This window comes from Osmerus eperlanus, chromosome 15 (assembly GCF_963692335.1).
Source record: "Osmerus eperlanus chromosome 15, fOsmEpe2.1, whole genome shotgun sequence".
In the NCBI taxonomy this organism is placed as follows: Eukaryota; Metazoa; Chordata; class Actinopteri; order Osmeriformes; family Osmeridae; genus Osmerus; species Osmerus eperlanus.
In genome coordinates, this window is record NC_085032.1 from 2,066,214 (window position 1) to 2,080,046 (window position 13,833).

The following is a 13,833-nucleotide window of genomic DNA, read 5'->3' on the forward strand; positions in this document are numbered from 1 at the left end:
TCTATACAGTGACAATTTGTGAAGAATATACATTTTTCAATGGTTCGCAATCTTAGGAGGAATCCGCCATTGCTGCTTGCAGCTATATTTAGGGTTCCTCCGGTAGGAGAACCCTATTGTTATTGGTGGTATTATTGGTAGAAAAGGTAGAAACCCATAAGGGTTTCTACCTTTACCTCTACCATAATTGGTGGCCAAGCCGCGAAGCGGCAAAGCCACCATAAGGGTTTCTACCTTTTCTTATAATTATTATTATTATTATTATACATCTGCCATGGGAGTCTATGGCAGCCCCTAGAACCACATGCTCAGAAGTTGTGAAATTTGGCACACTCTTTGGGACCTGTCCCCTCATCACTTTCACCAAGTTTCAAGTCTCCCCTTTCAACCCTCTAGCGCCACCAATGGGTCAAAGTTGAAGGTGTGTTTACACACGTTACCTTTGAACCATATGCCGCATTTTCCAAAATGAGGTATCATTGGATTCCCTGGATCAAGACAAGTTCAACGCACTCTATGACGTCATACCCAGTCATATAGATTCTCCGCCATTTTGAATGTTAACGAAAAGCGTTTTTTCGCTACTCCTCCTACAATTCTTGACGAATCTTCTTCAAAATTGCCACAGATGATCTTCAGACCAAGCCTCACAAAAGTTATCCCCTGGAGCTTTGATTTTCGCAACCGTTTGTTAGTTACAGCCAATCAAATTCAGCAACTGATCCGGAAAAAGGGAAGTGAGGTCATATCTTAGTGAATCTTTGATGCATTGACTCCAAACTTGGTGTATGGATTCATGACCCTGTTATTAAGAGGTCCGAAAAAGGTAGGGTCATTTGAGCTCTAGGGGGCGCTACAATAGGCAAAACTGTGTTTTGACCAATAACTGTTGATTTGTTTGTCGCATTTAAGTGATTCCTATGTCTCGTGATATCTTAGGAGATCCCGTGTCTGACGCATGTTAACGCATGATACCAGACGAATTGATGAGGCCGCCATTTTGAATCAATGAAACTTTTTTCCCTACTCCTACACAATGTATCCAATATTCACCAGATTTGGCACAGATTATCTTCAGACCACAATCACCTTGACATGTCAAAATAGGACTGAATTACAGCTGTTGGGGCAACAATTTCGGCCAAATCTGACCACGCGTTCCACAGGAGAAACAGCTTACTTTTTGTATACAGTAACTGTACACAACAATTCCCAGCGCTGAAAATGGCTCACTGGGATAAGACGGGCTCATTTGAAGTGCAAGGTCGTAGGTTCGAATCCAGCCAAAGTCTCAAGCATGTCATGATACTGGTTTATCTGTTTAGTGATGCCAGGTATGCCACAGTAGCTGTCGAGCAGTATAATCATAATGGTCACAATAATGTTTCATTCTCAGGGGATTTATACTCAGAGTCAGATATATTGTGCTTTGTCGATATAGTGATGCTACATCTAGCCAGTGCATCGGATTTCTTGCATCATAACTTCTGAACAGATTTGTCATAAATCACAAGATTGGTCTCTTCTGATTCTACGTGGCATACTAAGTCGAAATATATCACACTGTCCCGTGTCTGCCATTTTGGGCGTCGGCCATTTGGAATTTTCATAAAAACAAACTCCTCGTTCGCCGTTGCTCCTATTTTCATGGACATGTAATCAAATCATTTTCAGACCACAATCACCTTGACATGTCAAAATAGGACTGAATTACAGCTTTTTATACTTGGGTCAAATCTGACAACGCTTCCCACAGGAGAAACTGCTTACTTTTTTTATACAGTAACTGAACACAGCATTTCCCTGCAGTGAGAATAGCTTACTGGGATAAGACGGGTTCCTCTGAAGTGCAAGATCATAGGTTCGAACCCAGCCACAGTCATCAAGCATGTCATGATACTGGTTTATCTGTTTAGTGAAGCCAGGTATGCCACAGTAGCTGTGTAACAGTACAATGGTAATGATAATGTTTCATTCTCAGGGGATCTATACTTAAGAAGAGTCAGATTTATTGTGCTTTGTAGATATGTGTCCTCTAACCTCTAGAGGGGCGATCCCGTGTCTGACACATGTTAACTTGTGATACCAGCCGAATTGATGCCGCCATTTTGAATGAATTAATAAATGTTTTTGTCCTACTCCTCCTACAAAATGTATCACCAAATTTGGGACAGATTATCTTCAGACCACAATCACCTTGACATGTCAAAATAGGACTGAATTACAGCTGTTTAAACTTGGGCTTGTTTAGCGAGACTGTAAGCCACTGCAAAGGAAGACAGGTACACCGCAGTCGCTAGTTACCTGAGCTACAAGCTATAGTCAATGCAATCCTCACACAAACTATCAAAATGATTTTAGATTTTCGAAACCGTTTGTCCGGTACAGCCAATCGAAATCGTCAGCAGAGCCGCCAAACAGAAAGTTGTGTCGTATCTCAGCAAATCTTTGATGGATTCACGCCAAACTTGCTGCATGTACTCGGAACACTCTTCTGAGGATGTCGAAAGTTTCTTCTGGGTCATCTGACCTGCTTGGCCACCCCATTGCTGCTTGCAGCTATATTTAGGGTTCCTCCGGTAGGAGAACCCTATTGTTATTGGTGGTATTATTATTTTTTACCCATGGGAGTCAATGGCAGCCCCTAGACCAGTACCGTAAAAAGTTGTGAAATTTGGCATGTTGAAACTGCAGACCATTAGTAACTACCATACCAAACATGGGCCGTGTGAGACAATAGGTGGCGCTACAGGCCACGCCCCAATATGTCAATTTTCAAATTGATGCCATTTGCAGGCCATAAGTCCCAAAATTCTGAAATTCATTACATATGCCTTATTTCTCATGAGGAATAAAAAAGCCTCAAGAAGCTATAACGGCCGCCATATTGGATTTTTCTGTACAATAAAGATTAAGGAAACGCGTTTTTTCCCTACTCCTCCTACATTTTTGGTCGAATTTTCTTCAAAATTGCCATAGATGATATCCAGACTGAGCCTCACAAAAGTTATCGTAGGGATTTCTGATTTTCAAAACCGTTTGTCCGGTAGAGCCAATCAAAATCTGCAACAAAGCAACCAAACAGGACGTTTGGTCAAATCTCAGCAAATCTTTGAGATATCAACACCAAACTTGGTATGTCACGTGGAAGACACTACAACATGTTACCATGTGCAAAGGCAACTTCATACCTCAAAAAATGATTGATATAAAGCAAATTGAATTTATTGCTAATGCTAAAATAATGCTTTACACATCCGCCGGCCAAAAACTGATACTCTGATTCAATCACTAGTTCATATGAAGACTCTTGAGAATGTTGAGTACACAAATCTGAGAAAAAGTTGACTGTAACATGAAAACTCGATTTTTAGTGAATATTTGAAACATGCATGCTTGGCTAATTTCTAGGGCTGTTTCCCCAAATCCTCTCTCCCTTTGCTCCTGTGCGCGCGTGCTCCACATTCTCACACACACAAGGGGCCAGAGCCCCTTGACACACGCGCGAGCTTGGTACGACGCACAAGAAGAAGACCATTTTATAGTTGGAGAAGACTTGAAGACAACGACTGACGAGACTCCTGCAGCCCTCAGAGATTTTCATTGTTACATTTGACAGTGAGTAATAAGAGCCTACAACGGCAGTACAAAACATGTATTTTAGCGTTTGTATTCGTATGATAACTTGAAGACTTTTATACTGTTGTAAACAGGATAGCAGCTAATCTATCTAGGCTAGCTGAGCTAAGGATTTCTCTTTGTACAGGCAGTATTACAGGCTAGCAAGCCGTACAATCTTTAACATTATACTTGCTTCTGTGAGACGCGTTTGAAATTTGTATACTGTGCGTAACTATGCGGTTGGGTTGTTCTATTTCTACGGTCTTCACATCGTAAGTTATTCTTTTCCAAACTGTAGCTAGGTAGCCTAGTTTGCTGCACAGATAGAGCTACCTAGCATTAAACAAGTAGCAATGGTACCATGGTTGTTTTGCTTGCTAGCTTTGTTTGGGTTCATGGTTTGATCGTTTAGGAGTTCCATTGAAAGCCTATAGAGCTACAATACGTTTGTAATCGGCATGTTGTACTATGCTGCACGATTTCCCATCTCTTGATAACATTTTATATTTGTATCAATTTTATACACTAAATTGCCAAAGTATTCGCTCGGTTGCCTTTACACGCTCATGAACGTGAGTGACATCTCATTCTTAAACCATAGGATATGATGTCGGACCACCCTTTGTAGCTATAATAGTTTCAACTCGTCTAGGAAGGCTTTCCACAAGGTTTAAGAGGTTTATGGAAATGTTTTACCATTCTTCCAGAAGTGCATTTGTGAGGTCCAACATTGATGTGGAACAAGAAGGTTTGGCTCGCAGTCCCTGCTCTAATTCATCCCAAAGGTGTTGTATTGGGTTGAGGTCAGGACTGTGTGCAGGCCACTCAAGTTCGTCCACACCAATCTCGCTCATCCATGTGTTTATGGGCCTTGCTTTGTGCACTGTTGCACAGTCATGTTAGAACAGGAAGGGGCCATCTCCAAACTGTTCCCACAAAGTTTGGAGCATGAAATTGTCAAAATGTTGGTGAATTATTGCATTTCAGGAAATTAACTTATGGGTAGGAAATATTTAATGGATTGGGCTCGGCGGGGTATTTTGTCATCCATCCATTCCTACTCCATGCTCTTGATTATGTAATTGACCTACAGGTACATCTTCTAGGCTATGTTTATTTGTTTTAATTTTCTAATGTGAGTCAGTGGCTTGGCAGTATTTTAACAGTAAGGTTTGGTTATTTGTGTTAAACTGTGATGATTCTTTTGGTGAAACATGAATTTAAAGTAAAAACCATTTGCAAGATAAATTGTTCTCAATTGGTCTTAATTTGTATTTATAGTCGAGTCCGTTTCTCTATGTTTACATTTTACAGACTTAAATTTGAATGTAGACAGTGTAAATTGAATAAAGGTAAATAATGGATGTCTAAATATTTTTTTTAAGTACAGAGATTGGTGTTTTGAGAATCCTAACCCTTTCAATATTTTCTTAAAGGTCTGTATACTAGAACTGTTGAGTATGAAGTTATGATAATGTAAGACTATGAAATTGTTAAGCAGTAGTGTGGTATGTTACATTTCATAGTTTTTGATGGTTTTTCTATGTGTTTTTTAGATGCCATGTTCCAGCAAGAGATCCAGGGACCAAGGATCCACTGTTGAGGTTAGACTTCCTTGTGGGAAAAAATGCTAAACCAGTGTGTTTAAGTGATAAGATTAATTGAGAAAAATGAATGTGAATGAGCATTTTTAACAACGTCTTTGTTACGGACCCATGTTTAAAATGTCCTTATTCAGTCTGTATAGTTGTGGTTGTGTGTTTTTTCTTTTCTACCCTCTTTCTTTCTATTCGCTGCATGCAGGTATGGTCTAGTCAGCGTTTGTTGGCGGTTGGCTATCAGTCTCCCTATCTCGTGATTGGCAATCAGCCGCGCACTTCCAATCAGCGGTTTAGTTGTCAACATAAAATTACCACACTGGTCAGCTGTTTCAGAGATTGCTTTGGAAAGTTGCTTGTTTAGAGAGTTGTCAAGTCAGAGAGACTTCTTGTTGAAATCATTGTAAATGTTTTTATTATTTTGTTAGAATGGTTTGCTTCATAGTGAACCCTTTTAATAGAGCAGTTAGTGGTGCAGCGTTTATTCGAGGGTGGCGTTCATTCAAGGGCAACGTTTAATTGGTAAGAGAGATTCAGTGAATTGTAGCTGCAGTGCAGCCATAGACAAACACAGAATAGACAAGGAAGTCAAACAAAAGCCCAGTGTAAAATGTATGCCGCGCGTGTCTCTACTTTGTGTACAAATCTGACGCAGCATGCCGTAACATTCTTACACTTTAGCTTTCAAACAGAAACCTGTGCAGAAAGCACTCACCACCAGCAACAGATCTATAGCACGCAAACTTGGTGTTGATGAAAAGCACATTCAGGAATGGTTAAGTCAGCTACCTCGCCATATTGTATACAATATGTGTAACTATCTATAGGCCTGAATGCAATTGTCGCAATTGCATTATAATAATGTATAATTTTTTTTCAAGCAATGTCTTAATTTAGAATTATATAATTGTATTCAGAATTATTACGTGACTTTATTTTGAAGGCCTTTTGGGACGCTCATGAGTGAGAGTCGACAACCTAACAGCAAGCGAAGCACAGACAATTTAAAGCTCTGATAAGTTTCAAGTTCAAGTTTATTATCATATACTCATAAACAGCATTTATAAGTAATGAAATTCTTTGTGCTCAATGTCCGTTCAACTTGCAGAATAAAAAAATTCAATACTAAAGAATGGGGAAAAAGGGTAGAAAAAATAAGAAAAATTGTAGTGCAAAAAGATATTTCAAGGACAGTTCAGCATCCTGATGGCATACGTGAGAAAACTATCCCTGTATCTGCTGGTACAGGACCTTATACTCTTGTATCGCCTTCCAGAAGGCAGGAGGGAGAAAAGACTGTGGCAGGGATGACTAGGGTCAGAAATGATCCACTTGGCCTTTCTCCTGCACCGCTGGCTGTAAAGGTCCTGAATGGATGGTAATGCAGTCCTTGTAATACGCTGTGCAGATTTGACCACTCTTTGTAGTGTCTTCCTGTCCTGGGCAGTGCTGTTGCCAAACCATGTTGTAATGCCACCAGTCAGTATGCTCTCAATGGTGCACCGGTAAAAATTGGTCAGTATAGTGCAGTCCATGCCAAATTTCCACAGTCGCCGCTGAAAAAAGAGCCTCTGTTTCGCTGTCCTTGTAACCACACCAATATGGTGGTCCAGCTCAGATCCTCACTGATGTTGAAACCAAAAAATCTGAAACTTTTGACTCTCCACAGCTGTGCCCTCGATGTGAATGGGTTCATGTTCTCCCTGCAGCCGCCTGTAGTCCACTATCAACTCCTTGGTTTTTGCTACATTAAGCAACAGGCTGTTATGCTGACACCAGGATGTCATTGTTGCCACCTCTGCTCTGTAGGCAGACTCATCACCATTCTTGATGCAGCCGATAATGGTGGTGTCATCAGCAAACATAATGATAGTGTTGGAGCTGTTTGTGGCTGCACACCATAGGTGAACAGAGAGTACAACAGTGGGCTTAACACACAACTCTGTGGGGCACAAGTGCTGAGTGTTAGACTGGTGGGGTGATGTTACCTAGCCGTACTGCCTGTGTCCTGTCCAGCTGCACATGGAAGGACTGATGTTCCGGTCCTGTAGTTTTATGATGAGCCTGGATGGTACTATGGTGTTGAAAACGGAGCTGAAGTCGATGAAGAGCATCCGCACGTATATGTTGTTCTGATCCAAGTGAAAGAGAGCAGTGTTCAAGGCCAAAGCTACAACATCATCTGTAGACCTGTTCGGCCTATATGCAAACTGGAGTGGGTCTAATGCAGGTGACAGGCAGGATGTAATGTGGTCTTTGACTAAAGTCTCAAAGCATTTCATCACAACAGGGCAACAGGGCGGTAATCATTGAGACAGCTCACTGATGGTTTCTTAGAGACTGGGATGATGGTGGCCCCCTTGAACCTATTGGGGACGACAGACTGCGACAGGGAGAGGTTAAAGATGTCAGTGAACACCTCTGCCAGTTCAGGAGCACAGGCCTTGAGAACACAGCCAGGGATGTTGTCAGGTCCTGGAGCTTTATGCACATTCACTCTAAGTGATAAGTTTAAGGTTGTTATAGAGGTTGTTAGCAATCTAAGGAAACCTCTATTCCCTTGTGTAGGCTACAGCATGCAGCCAACAAAGTATGTTGTTTTGTGTCTGTATTTGACTTTGGTGAATGTTATTTACATGCTGCGCATGTCATTGCATGTTCATATTAAGCTAATGTGGTCTTTATTTTCTCATTACAGCGTGAGTTTAGTTTTAACGGTGGATTTGGAGAAAAAGCTTCAAATAAATCTGTAGCAAGAAAGACACTTGTGCCTGCCAGTGTTTCATGGGATAATAGTATGCTACACTTGAAAATTACTTGTGTAATAAATACTGTGTTTTAATTTAACCAATTAAATAACCGTTTTCTGATTTTTTGGGGGAGGCGTTTAATCGAAGGTGCCATTTATTACACAATGTTCATTTTTGGTTCAGCGTTTATTCAAGGTCAACGTTTAATCAAAGAAAAACTGTAGTTTTCTTCCCAGCATGGGAAGGCCAAAGGATGTTTACAATTGTAGTAGGCCATTGATATGTTTTAAAAGTTCAGGGATGTAATTTGTTGGATAAGAAGCCCCCATCCCCCACTCCAGAGACAATTGATGACAGAGAGGTGCTGACATTAAGTTAAACATAGTCATGCGTTAAAGAGTAGAGTAAAAAATAGAGACAAAATGTGTACATGGATGTTGAAACTCAGTGCTCTGAGTTTGTGCATGTCAGTTTAGACAAACGTAGCCTTTTCAACCTCTAGGTTTAATTCTCTCTTTTATACATTTAAAGTTGGATTTGACATTTAACAGACATTTAATCATTTAGCAAGTTGTTTGACTCAAAAACCATAACAAAGTACATATGGTGTAAAAAATCTGCAGTCAAATTTGGCGAAATTGCTAGCTTGGATGTTATCTTTACATATAGATGGGTTGGTGGTTACAAACAATGAGGATGCGCACGCAGCTTCAAGGCAGAACAATGCCTACCATTTCACCTCTAGTTTATATGTTCCCACCCCCCCCCCCTTCTGAATAAAGTTAGATAGATCTGATTTGTTGATATCTGTTTTTATGAAAACCATTTTAGCCAAGCTAACTAACATTGTTTTTAGCTAGCTGACATTACCATTCAATCACTAACAAAACACGAATAGAAATACTTTGCTAACAGTCCTCACGTGTAATCAAAAGCTTGTAGTGAGATCACATGCATGACCCCCCGAGACAAGCTTTCATGTTTGCATCGCTAGCATCTCGTCATATTACACAGCCGGAAGACAGCTAGATAATAAATATTGTAGCGTCAGCGCCCTTGGGTACCCAGCATGCAGTGCACACCAAAAACGCAAATAGCTGTGGAAAATAGTTTGGTTACAACAGCTGTGCAAGGGATTTCAGTTGTTGTGTTCGTTCACTTAAATGTGTGTAATGTTATTGTTTTTTACTTAAGATAATACTGTTGGTCACCCTGATTGTGCATGTTGTGTAGTTTAATGGGATCAGAGAGTCTGACCATGACAAAGTATTGTTAAGCTGCTGTACCATCACAAGGTACACTTGCTAACAGCTGGACATTAGCTATACCTTGGTCCAGTTCCCTACATGACTCTTGACAGTTGTTTGACTGAGACTCTAGAGAGAGCTCAATTCAGGTAGAGTTCTAATAGCCATGGTCTTGTAACCAGTTTCAGTTTTGAAAACAGTGTGACTGTGTATGGTATGTTTTTTGGGCTACTTCTAATACTCATACGGCTGCCGCATTTATGCCTTGGCATGACCTGCGCTGGGATAGAGGGAAACCGCATGGATGGGGAAAGTGTGTGGGCAGAGCAAGCAGTAGTAGTACATAACCTACACACTTCCTTTAGTGAAGTGTATCCTCACTTTCATAAAGTTATTGTTGTAATCAAAGCTTTTAAAGAATGGATCTCTGCATGATGGGCCTGACCAGAGCACAGGTGGCCTGACACAACACGCTTCAAAGTTGTCACTTTCAAAAGGGTGGCATTTTAACCCTGTCAGTCCAACATGTCTAAAAGTTGGTACGCATGCCTTATTGCCAATGGGGAACAAATAAGTCTCAAGAACCCATAATGTCGGCAGCATGGATATTTCTCTACAGTGACAATTTGTGAAGAATTTCAAAAAATGACTTCAAATCAGCCATTGATCCAATTGTCTTGAAATGTTGTGTACATGTATGAAATACATGTCTGTGTCATGTCAATTTTGTAATGGTTTGCAATGCTGAGGAGGAACCCGCCATTGCTGCCTGCAGCTATATTTATTATTATTATTATACATCTGCCATGGGAGTCTATGGCAGCCCCTAGAACCACATGCTCAGAAGTTGTGAAATTTGGCACACTCTTTGGGACCTGTCCCCTCATCACTTTCACCAAGTTTCAAGTCTCCCCTTTCAACCCTCTAGCGCCACCAATGGGTCAAAGTTGAAGGTGTGTTTACACACGTTACCTTTGAACCATATGCCGCATTTTCCAAAATGAGGTATCATTGGATTCCCTGGATCAAGACAAGTTAAACGCACTCTATGACGTCATACCCAGTCATATAGATTCTCCGCCATTTTGAATGTTAACGAAAAGCGTTTTTTCGCTACTCCTCCTACAATTCTTGACGAATCTTCTTCAAAATTGCCACAGATGATCTTCAGACCAAGCCTCACAAAAGTTATCCCCTGGAGCTTTGATTTTCGCAACCGTTTGTTAGTTACAGCCAATCAAATTCAGCAACTGATCCGGAAAAAGGGAAGTGAGGTCATATCTTAGTGAATCTTTGATGCATTGACTCCAAACTTGGTGTATGGATTCATGACCCTGTTATTAAGAGGTCCGAAAAAGGTAGGGTCATTTGAGCTCTAGGGGGCGCTACAATAGGCAAAACTGTGTTTTGACCAATAACTGTTGATTTGTTTGTCGCATTTAAGTGATTCCTATGTCTCGTGATATCTTAGGAGATCCCGTGTCTGACGCATGTTAACGCATGATACCAGACGAATTGATGAGGCCGCCATTTTGAATCAATGAAACTTTTTTCCCTACTCCTACACAATGTATCCGATATTCACCAGATTTGGCACAGATTATCTTCAGACCACAATCACCTTGACATGTCAAAATAGGACTGAATTACAGCTGTTGGGGCAACAATTTGGGCCAAATCTGACCACGCGTGCCACAGGAGAAACAGCTTACTTTTTGTATACAGTAACTGTACACAGCAATTCCCAGCGCTGAAAATGGCTCACTGGGATAAGACGGGCTCATTTGAAGTGCAAGGTCGTAGGTTCGAATCCAGCCAAAGTCTCAAGCATGTCATGATACTGGTTTATCTGTTTAGTGAAGCCAGGTATGCCACAGTAGCTGTCCAACAGTACAATGGTAATGATAATGTTTCATTCTCAGGGGATCTATACTTAAGAAGAGTCAGATTTATTGTGCTTTGTAGATATGTGTCCTCTAACCTCTAGGGGGGCGATCCCGTGTCTGACACATGTTAACTTGTGATACCAGCCGAATTGATGCCGCCATTTTGAATGAATTAATAAAACGTTTTTGTTCACTCCTCCTACAAAATATATCAAATATTCACCAAATTTGGGACAGATTATCTTCAGACCACAATCACATTGACGTCAAAATAGGACTGAATTACAGCTGTTTAAACTTGGGCAAAATCGGACAACCGCTTGCCACAGGAAAAACTGCTTTTTACCCAGTAACTGAACTGTGATTTGCAGCACTGAGAATCGCTCACTAGGATAAGTTGGTGTTCTGGCAACGGCAACGTCAGAGGTTCGAATCCAGCCAAAGCCGACAAGCTTGTCATGTCTCTGATTCTCTGTTTAGCGAGACTGTAAGACACTGCAAAGGAAGCCAGGTACACCGCAGTCGCTAGTTACCTGTAGTCAAGCTACAAGCTATAGTCAATGCAATCCTCAAACAAACTATCAAAATGATTTTAGATTTTCGAAACCGTTTGTCCGGTACAGCCAATCGAAATCGTCAGCAGAGCCGCCAAACAGAAAGTTGTGTCGTATCTCAGCAAATCATTGATGGATTCACGCCAAACTTGCTGCATGTACTCGGAACACTCTTCTGAGGATGTCGAAAGTTTCTTCTGGGTCATCTGACCTGCTTGGCCACCCCATCGCTGCTTGCAGCTATATTTAGGATTCCTCCGTAAGGAGGAAACCTATTGTAATTGTTAGTTTTATTAGGGGCCAAGCAGCGAAGCTGCGAGGCACCTATTGTTATTGTTAGTATTATTATTATTATTAGGGGCCAAGCAGCGAAGCTGCGAGGCACCTATTGTTATTGTTATTATTATTATTATTATACTTCTTAAGACTGGGTGTCTATGGCAGGCCCTAGAAGCGCTTGGTCGAAAGTTGTGAAATTTGGCACACTCATTGGGGACAGTCCCCTGGTCCAATTCACAAAGTTTCATGTCCCATACTCGGGCACTCTAGCGCCACCAATGGGTCAAAGTTGGACTTGTGTTTACACACGCAACTTTTGAACCGTATGACCCATTTTAAAAATTGAGGTACCATTGGATTCCCTGGACCAAGACGAGTTCAATGCACACCATGGCGTCAATTTCCGGTTTATAGATTTTCCGCTATTTCCGGTTTTATCAAAAACCTTTGAAAGCCTACTCCTCCTACAATCTTTGTCAAATCTTCTTCAAAATTACCAGATATGCTCTTCAGACCAAGCCGCACAAAAGTTATGGTAGAGCATTTTGATACCTACAACCGTTTGTCCGTGACAGCCAATCAAAATCAGCAGAAAAGCCGCCAAACAGGAAGTGAACTCATATCTCAGCAGTTGTTTGAGGCAGTGAAACTAAATTTGGTACGCCGCCTCGGAACCTTATTCTGAGGATGTCCTCCAAAAATTGTGTCATGTGACTAAAAGGGGGCGTGGCCGGAAGCATAAACGTGTTTTGGCTAATAACGGTTGAAGTGTTTACCTTAATAAAGTAATTTCTTTGTCTGTTGATGTCTTGTGAGATATCAAGCCTGACTATTAATAACTTTTCATAAAATTCGAACGGATGTGGCCGCCATTTTGGATTTCATGGAAAAGTGTAAAAACCTTTTGCACGCCCCAATTTTTGTCCAATGTTTACCAAATTTGGCAAAGATGATCTTTAGACCCAGTTTCACAAAAGCAACGAGATGAATTTTCAATTTTCAAAAACTTTGTTCGGTAGAGACGATCAAAAGCGGTGGCGAAGCCGCCAAACGAGGCGCAAGAGCATATCTCAGCAACCATTTGCGCGATTGTCACCAAACTTGGGTTCCATCGTTCCCATGAGGAGCAGAGTAGGCCTGCGGTGTTATACCAGAAAAATACCTTTGAACTCTCAGTACTCTTGAACGCAAACATATATTTCAACCAAACTTGGTGTGTTGCATGAGTGCAACAGGTTGTTGTGACTTAATTGTTGCACAAGTGCTATGGAGGCCATGTCCTGCTCTGGACTGCTTGGCCCCTCCATTGCTGCTTGCAGCTATATTTAGGGGCCAAGCAGCGAAGCTGCGAGGCACCTATTGTTATTGTTAGTATTATTATTATTATTATTATACTTCTTAAGACTGGGTGTCTATGGCAGGCCCTAGAAGCGCTTGGTCGAAAGTTGTGAAATTTGGCACACTCATTGGGGACAGTCCCCTGGTCCAATTCACAAAGTTTCATGTCCCATACTTGGGCACTCTAGCGCCACCAATGGGTCAAAGTTGGACTTGTGTTTACACACGCAACTTTTGAACCGTATGACCCATTTTCAAAAATGAGGTACCATTGGATTCCCTGGACGAAGACGAGTTCAACGCACCCTATGGGGTCAATTTCCGGTTATATAGATTTTCCGCTATTTCCGGTTTTATCAAAAACCTTTGAAAGCCTACTCCTCCTACAATCTTTGTCAAATCTTCTTCAAAATTACCAGATATGCTCTTCAGACCAAGCCGCACAAAAGTTATGGTAGAGCATTTTGATACCCACAACCGTTTGTCCGTGACAGCCAATCAAAATCAGCAGAAAAGCCACCAAACAGGAAGTGAAGTCATCTCAGCAGTTGTTTGAGGCA

The 13,833-nt window shown here is 41.2% G+C and overlaps 1 protein-coding gene across 1 annotated transcript in view; it reads left to right on the plus strand.

Annotated features, from left to right (window-relative positions):
- Positions 1–3,471: 3,471 nt before the first annotated feature.
- The window catches only part of LOC134035298 (uncharacterized), a 28,456-nt gene continuing 18,094 nt past the window's right edge, over positions 3,472–13,833 (plus strand). Inside the window, exon 1 of the mRNA XM_062480303.1 lies at positions 3,472–3,618. The gene's annotated coding sequence lies outside the window, so the exon portion shown is untranslated. The remainder of the gene's footprint in view (positions 3,619–13,833) is intronic.